At 37.2% G+C, this 6998-nt stretch overlaps 1 protein-coding gene across 2 annotated transcripts in view; it reads right to left on the reverse strand.

Annotated features, from left to right (window-relative positions):
- POU6F2 (POU class 6 homeobox 2) overlaps window positions 1–6998 on the reverse strand; it is a 362706-nt gene that overhangs the window by 281186 nt on the left and 74522 nt on the right. The gene's annotated exons all lie outside the window — the stretch shown is intronic.

Consider the following 6998-nt stretch of genomic DNA (forward strand, 5'->3'; position numbering starts at 1 on the left):
GTATATTGCCCTTGCCCCACCTGAGTCAGAGCTTCGAGCATGTCCATCCCCCAGACGGTGCGCTCCACACTCATTAGGCATGTATATACCCATCCTCTCCTCCCCCCTCCCACCTGCCCAACACCCAATGAATGTTACTACTATATATGCACATAGGTGTTGATCAATTAATAACAATTTGATGGTGAGTACATGTGGTGCTTGTTTTTCCAATCTTGTGATACTTAACTTAGTAGAATGGGCTCCAGCTCTATCCAGGATAATACGAGAAGTGCTAGATCACCACTGTTTTTTGTGATTGAATAGTACTCCATGGTATACATATACCACATTTTATTAATCCACCCATGTATTGATGGGCACTTGGGTTGTTTCCACATCTTTGCAATTGTGAATTGTGCTGCTATAAACATTCTAGTGCAGATGTCTTTTTTATAGAATGTCTTTTTTTCCTTGGGGTAGATGCCCAGTAATGGGATTGCTGGATCAAATGGTAGTTCTTTACAGTTCTTGTATCTCTTTAAGGTATCTCCATATTGTTTTCCACAGAGGTTGTACTAGTTTGTAGTCCCGCCAGCAGTGTATGAGTTTTCCTATCTTTCCACAACCACGCTAACATTTGTTTTGGGACTTTCTGATAAAGGCTATTCTCACTGGAGTTAAGAGATATCTCATTGTGGTTTTGATTTGTATTTCTCTGATGATTAGAGGTGTTGAGCATTTTTTCATATGTTTTTTGTCCATTAGTCTTTAGTATCTGTTCTATACATGGTTTTCTTGCAGTGCCTTGCATAGAGTAGGTATGCAATAATTATCTGGATTGAGCTAGATATGTTTATGTCTTTATGTGTTTACCAAACAGAAAGGTACATACATTCCAACCCTTAAATAAGACCATGTAGGAATTAAAGATGGTAGTCAAAGCTATAAAAGTGTAAGTCTTTGGACAATAAATTGTGAATGGGTTAATTATATTCAGGTGTTCCACAGTGCTTAGATTTGGGGGAGATTTCTGTGAAATACCTCTTCTTGGATGAGCGTTGAAGAATGGATTAGGGAAGACAGAGAAAGAAAAAGCACTTGTTATATCTTCATGCAATTATAAAGTGCCAGTAAAACATAAAACAGAGAACAGAAGACAAGAATATAACCCTATAAGAGTAACAATGTAACACTGGAGGAGAGTATCTGTGATGGTTAATTTCAGGTGTCAACTTGGCTGGATTAAGGGATATCCAGATAGCTGGCAAAGCTCTATTTCTGGGGATGTCTGTGTGGGTGTTTCCAGAAGAGACTGGCATTTGAATCAGTGGACCTCTTGAGTAAGGAAGACCTGTCCTCACCCAACCTGGGTGGGAGCCATCCAAATGGCTGAGGGTCCAGATAGAACAAAGAGACAGAGAAAAGGTGAATTTTCTCTCTCTGCCTTCTGGAGATGGGACATCCTTCTTCTCTTGTCCTTGGACATCAGAACACTGGGTTCTCTGGCCTTTGGACTCTGGGAATTGCACTGAGCCTTCAGCCTCAGACTGAGAGTTACACCACTGGCTCCCTGGTTCTGAAACATTTGGACATGAGCTGAACTGTGCTCCCAGTCTCCCTGGTTCTCCAGCTTGTAGACAACCTGTAGTGAGACTTCTCAGGCTCCATAATCATGTGAGCCAACTCCCCTAATAAGTTCACTCTCATATCTCTCTCTCTATTGGGTCTGCCTCTCTGAAAAATCTATTACAAGTATCTAAATTCCTTGATAGTCCTCAATCATATCTAAAAATTTGGCAAAATCTATGAAACTTGAGGACTACTATTCACCAGTGTATATCCTCAGTCCTGCCAAATAGGATATTTCATAATTACTTAGTGAATGCATGAGCAAATGAAGAATGCTTTCTAAAAATCGCTAACAATTATTGAGCACTATGATCAACATACTATGTTTTGTGCTTAATGTGTGCTATTGCTTTAATCCCTATAACACCTTAGAAAGAATATATTATTATTCCTCTCATTTCTACAGATGAAGAAACTGAAGGTTGGAATAAATGGAATCCAGACAGTCTGCTTCAAACCCCTGCCCTTTCCCCTGCAGTACGGCTTCCTGAATGAATGGCCAGCATCCTGAATTTTTGTCTACTATATTAAGCATCTTACTCCAAGGAGATGTATTTGCTGCTCACCATCCGGCATTCATTTTTATTGCTTTATTATAGTCCACAGAAGGAATGACAGTTAACCATTTAGGGATCCCTCAAAACTTTGGCAGCTTATTGAAGTCATCCCTCCAACAATAAGTTGCCTGTTAAAAGAGTGTACGTTAAACCCATTTGATTCTCTGCGGGTGTACATGGTTCAGCTGTAAGACAGAAGCACTTGTAGTCATCCAAACCATTAGTGACAGGGATGTATTTAAAACATGTATTGTGTGCAACAAAAAGGCAAAACCTGAAAATGGTTTTATTTGCCAAGTAAATGTAGCTGTAAATTAATTTCTTACAATCACGATTCATTAATATTTAATATATTTATATGAAGGATATCACTTCACAATTCCCTATACATTCAGCATTTAATAATCTAGAAACAGTTTATCTTCTTCAACTCTCTGAGACTGGATTTGCAATAACTAGTAATGTTAAATGTATTTTTAAAAAATCAATAATAAATAAATGCATAAGCACTTCCCTCTAGAATGCTTCTGATGTTATTTACGAAATTTAAAAAAAGATGACAGACCCACAAGGGACTTTATAACCATTTCATTACCACCTCCCTAATTGTATATGGTGGAACTGCGTAATCTGTTTATTGAAATTGAAATCTTTGGAACGGATCCTCCCCACAGACATTAACAATAAGCATCTCGTGCAATAACACCATACTTAATGTAATATTAACATTATATGCACCAGGCCTTAACCGCTCGCTGGTTCCCCACTGGAGTTGAACATTTTTAACACTCTGTGCTCTGCCTGGGTATTCAATTCTATATCTAATTTACAAGCTGTAAAACACAATATTCACAGATTACAATAAATACAAAGAAGTTCTAAGGACATACTTGGTGGTACTAGGATAAGAGAGACGATTTTGTTTGAAATAGAAATAAAAGAAAGCTCAACTTGGAAAATTTTGATGACGAAGAAAGCTGTTTTGTTTGGTGCTGCCTGGCCAAGTGACACAAAAGCATTACTTTAACAACAGGTGAAGGTGTTTGCACCTCCATGGGCCATGGTCAAAATCTAGATTTCCCACCCTGCCTTCCCTTTCTGGGATAGGGAAGCAGGGAAGAGGAAGAGCAATGATGAGGGGCTGGAACTCTGGTTTTCATCTGAATCTTCCTGAATGATCTTGCACAATTTTGAGCAGTTTATTTAACTTCCCTATACCTTAAATTACACATCTTTAAATAAACAGGATGAACCGGACTGTCTTGAAAATTCCTTCTAGCTATAGAACTCTAAAAATCTAGAACTAAGTCCTTCATGTGTAACAACTGGTTTGCAAAGCCTGCTTGGAGATTTTTTTCCATCATCCTTTAACCAGTACCTCTTAAATTTCTGGCACCTTTCTCAGTAACAGAGAAATTATAAGAGTATTCATTTCATGTAGTACAGTTTCCTAAACTCTTTTTACATATTATCTCAATTAATCTAAAGCACAGTACTGGAAATAAACTATGCAGCCATGAAGAAGACTAGGGACAGGGCTAAAAGGGCAAAATCACATGAAATTGCAAAATAACTACTCAATGATGGAAAAACCTCAAAAGTCAATGAACAGTCACCCAATTCTCTTACGATCATTCTGCCAACTAAATGAGATCTAATGGGGGTCTGAAGTTAAGAGGGCCTTTTGCAAAACACATGTTTACTATCGTAATCCACTAATCTCAGACACAGCATATACATTCCTTTGTTATTTGTGCCACATGCCTGCTATAGACAAGAAACTCACAATATGGATTTTACTTGGTGATTTAGAGCAAGATACAAACATTTCTGCAGGTTATTGTGCTCCTATCAGCCAAAGTGTGTACTTAATATATATTTTTGGAAAAGTGTCTAATAGCTCTTTAATATGAAAAATAATGTGACCTATCAAATTCAGGACAGATGTTGCATTTTGAAAGTAGGGAAGGGAATTTGTTTAAGAAGGGTTCCTCAGAGCTTTCAACTATGGGTAATATTATGTTGCTTAATATGGGTGATTGGTAGAATAGTGCTTGCCATATTGTTATTTATACATTTTATCTGAATTATAAAATTAAATTTTCATACTAAAAATTAACTAATAGGTTAACTTTTAAAATAAACTTTTCTCTCTCAAGCCTGTCTTCTTCTCAGAAAGCTTAGGGGAAAATATTAAGATCACTGAATTGTAATGTGAATTTTAAAATTGCGTGTCTGTCCTTTATTTAATGCATCTTCTTATAACATGTAGTTCCCTCAAAAGTACAACATAAGAACACACACGAAACCAGTTTAAGGCAAAATCTATAGAATATACTTGATGTAGGTTTTCTAGCAAAGTTTTCAAAGGTATTTGCAACTTCAGAACTTACAATTTGCAAGTTGATTTTCCTAAATGGAAATATTACACTCTCCCAGAATAGTCTTCAACAAATCATTCCCTATTATCCTCCCTCTTTTCCCACAAATGAAAATCACTTTTCACCATTTTCACAGAACTTTGGAAAGCAAGGAATTCTGGCTACAGTGCAAAAGATTTTTAATGTCCTTTCCATCTCTCCCTCTTCATCTCTTTCCTCTCACAAAAAGTTGCTCTCTCCCACTACTAGAAAAAAAAAGTCTTTAGTACTGAACTTCTCAAAAAAGAATCGATAACAGCAAGAGAAATATATTGCTTTGGAATTATCATTTCTTTTCAAAAGTTCCTCGGTTCCTTTCAAATCCCCAAATGCTTTATCTTTAATCTGATCTTGTTTTGCCTACTTGGGTATGAGATTGCTTTATGACTCATTGCCTGCATTGGTTATTTAGAAGAGTCACTATTCAACTTTCACCTTCAGGTGTGGTTCTTTTCGGGGACAGAGGGGAGAAGCTGTGTACTGGGGTCATTTTATCCCACAGGTCCACCTCTCTTGCACAAATTCCAACTGTCCCACAACCTGAAAGCATGAACCAGCATGTAGTGTCAACTGAACAGAGCATGTTGAACTATTTCACTATTTCTGTGCCCTGAGATTACTATAGAAACACAGCCAGCTTCTCCATTGTGCTGGTTCTCCCTAGATTCACAACAGATGGAATGAACTGTGCCTTGAACCAGGACACTCATCAGTACAGCCATTGCAGTAGAGGTATTAGTCTCTTCCTCAGTCGTCATCTTCTTTTCAATTTGGTCAGAAGGCCCCGCCCTCACCCACAGAGCCTTTATACAAAGAAAGGCATGAATTTATTTCACTCAGGGTCATCAAAACTGGGGAATGGTTCTACCTATGGCTACAATTTCTAATTCAATTAATCTCAATAAAATGTATAAACTATTAGCAATGTGCGAAGTACTATAGAGAAGATCAAGGCATAAGTCTTGCCCTTAAGATCTTACATGTTAATGAATTTAGACATAATGCTTGGACACATAAAGAGCACATAATAGTAATAGTGCCATTAAGTGAGCACTTAGAGTGCTAGTTCCTAAGCAAAGAACTGTATTTATTTTTACTCATTTTAGTCTACAAAACCTTATATGGGTATTATTATTCTAGGACCAAGACAGCTTATATGTCAAGGTCATAAAGTAAAGTGGAAGCAGAAGGCAAACCCAGGTCTACATTACTTCCAAGCACATATGCTAACTGCTATCTTACATGCCCTGCACAGCTTGCGGCCAAGGACAGAATACAATATTGGAGCAACTGGGGAGAGTAGGAAACACAGGTTTTTAAACGTGATTTTAAATGACTTCACCAGATTAACGTTTGTACTCTGAAATCTTTGGCTAAGGAGCCCACCAATAACATGTGGTATTCCTTGTGTTTACAATACCATTTCTCAAAATCTAAATAATCTGCTTTGAATTCTTAAAGCCAATTATCACCATGGAATAGCTGGATTTCTAATGACTATTATTGATGTTTATGTGTACTTACCACTTAGCTGTGAACATCGTATGTGGGAGAGTTTATTAAATTAGCTGTCATCCTTACTGCCAGTGGCAAGGGTACCCATCTGATCTCTTGCCCTCTCAGCAGCCTGGTTGTTTGTTCAAGTGCACCCTTCCCCGCCCCCAAAGGCTGGTCATGGTACTGCACTCTCTTGCCAGGATGTTAAGGGACTCAACTACAGTATTGATTTACATTCCTACTCTTCATAAAAACAAGCATCACACAAAGACGAAGGGAAAAAACTGAACAAGTAGTACCACCACCTTACCTGGGATGTTGAAATTTAAAAAAAAACTCATCAGCTTAATCACTGTATCTGTTTCTTTCTTTTAACTAATCCTTTAATTAATTGTCACTTACAGTAATAGTATGAGAATACATTGATTTCATTTCACTGATTTACTCTGAGATAAAAATGCATCAAAACACTTTTGTTGACATCTAGAATCTCTGAATATAAATGTAGATGTTTTGAAATGATTCCCTGTTTTTTTCATGCTCTTAATTTCTTTTTTTCCCTAAAGGGTAGGATACAACCATGTTGTAGCAAAATCAGAGAAGCCACCATGTCTGGGAGCCTGGATTGGTGCAGGAAGGAGCGAGGTGTGTCACATCAAACCCAGCTTGGTGTCATGAATAAATGCCACATCAGTTCAAATATAGATCAATCTATTTTTTTTAAAGCAACAGAAACTGCCATCATTGGTATCAAATGCTCAGTGTTGCTCTTCAACCCTCCAACTTTCATAATATTAGAATAGTGCTTGCCATATTGTTATTTATACATTTTATCTGAATTATAAAATTAAATTTTCATACTAAAAATTAACTAATAGGTTAACTTTTAAAATAAACTTTTCTCTCTCAAGCC

The sequence above is a fragment of the Propithecus coquereli genome, unplaced genomic scaffold (genome assembly GCF_000956105.1).
Source record: "Propithecus coquereli isolate 6110/MARCELLA unplaced genomic scaffold, Pcoq_1.0 Scaffold441, whole genome shotgun sequence".
NCBI classification, from domain to species: domain Eukaryota; kingdom Metazoa; phylum Chordata; class Mammalia; order Primates; family Indriidae; genus Propithecus; species Propithecus coquereli.